Genomic DNA, 1,808 nt, shown 5'->3' on the forward strand with positions numbered 1-1,808 from the left:
CAAAGATCCTTGAAAGTCTCACTAAGTCCCTTGAAGCTCTCATTAAGTCCCTTGAGTAACCTTATAACCATGGTTTTGAACTCTGTATCTAGTAGTTAGCTTGCTTCCATTTCTTTCATTTGTGACATGTCTCTTTGTCGCCACATTTTGGCTGCTTCCTTGTGTGTGTGTTTTTTTGCAGATGTAGTCCCTTATTCAATCTGGGCCGCCACAAAGACAGACAGAAAGCCCAGGGATATTTTTATTTCGCATCCCAGTGCAATTCCTTGTGTTTGTTTCTATGTATTAGGAAGAGCTGCTATGTCTCCTGGAATTGGTAGAGTGGCTTTCTGTAGTAGGTGTCCTGCAGGGCCCAGTGGCTCAGCCTTCCTAGTCACCTGAGCTGGGTACTCTAGGTGCACCCCTGTGTGGGCTGTGTGCACAGCCTTGTTGTAGTTGAGCCTTAATTGCTATTGGTGTCACTGGGAGGAGTCGACCTCCTGGCTAATTGGCTGGGAGGACCAGCTGTGACTACACTGGAAGTGCTGCTGTGCAGAAGACACACTTATGGAGCAGGGCTTGATTCAGTGTGCTTTGGTGTTCATTGAGTCTGCCCCTTGAGTGTGTTGCTTGTGGATGTGTAGAGTTGTAATCTGATATGGTCTGAAGTTGTCCATTGAGTGTAGTGGCTCTGGGGTCTCAAAGGCAGCAACTGGCTGGGGTCATCCAGCAGGAGCTACAGAGAGATCTGCAGATGGCTGCTACTTGCATTGGGCTTGGAAGTGCCCAGGTGAGACCCAGCACCCAGCTGTAAAGAAGGCAGGCTGGTGCTAATGCCGGGTCTTGGGTTGTTTATTGAAAGATTTGGGGCCACTGACGTCAGCTGCTGCTTGTTTGAGAGATTTTAGCAAGTCTGAATTAGATATTAAAATAAATAAAAGTTTGTGTGCCACTTTTGTATTACAAACAAACAAAAATATGATGTGCTCTTGCAGTATAATGGTTGATAGTTTTCAGAGATATCTTTAGAGCATCTGACTAATATAAGGAAAGTTACATTTTGCTAAGTGTCCACTTTGTCTTTTTGTAAAACCAAACTCAGATTTTTATTGTTTTTATGACATCTTTGCTGCTCATTAACATTTTTGTGCTATGTGTAGCATATAACTTTATTGTCAATTCTGATGTTGAGCAATTCATTTGTTAACATTGCAAAAATAGATAAATTTTTGTGCCCAGCAATAATTCTGCAATTAGTCTATGTAGCTGATAAAGTACTTCATCAAAAATTAATAGGAAGTTTTAAAATATTTTATTTTATTTATTTTTTCTTTTTAAAAATAGTCTTTATTGTTGAGAGTATTACAGATGTCCTCCCAGAATTACCTGGGCAGAACGAACAGTGTGGGCCACACTGATGGAAACTCAGATATGACTGCCAGTCAGCTCTGTGACAGAGAGATCCCAGCACAGGAACAATGATCCCTGTGAGCACCCCCATATAGGAGAAAGCCACCCCCAAGTTTTCATCTAAATGCCAGACAACCCAGCTCCTTCTTGTTTGTACCTGGATCCCCCAAAGCTGTCACCTGGCACTGGAGGCCAGAGGGAGAGGGACCATGTAAGCCATACGCCAACCCTTTAAAAGGAACTGCTTGGGTCTCCAGCAGCCTCAGTGTCATTCAGCCACACTCCCTGCTGGTTTTTACAGCTGGAAGTTATGGGAACTTCTCTTTCCAGCTCTGGAAACTTGGGCTGGAGGTCTGGTGTGGGGCTTGGACCTCTTGATCACTGCTCTATTATCTGTGTCTATAGGTACTGCATATATG

Source organism: Myotis davidii, unplaced genomic scaffold (genome assembly GCF_000327345.1).
Source record: "Myotis davidii unplaced genomic scaffold, ASM32734v1 scaffold37, whole genome shotgun sequence".
Classification (NCBI taxonomy): Eukaryota; Metazoa; Chordata; class Mammalia; order Chiroptera; family Vespertilionidae; genus Myotis; species Myotis davidii.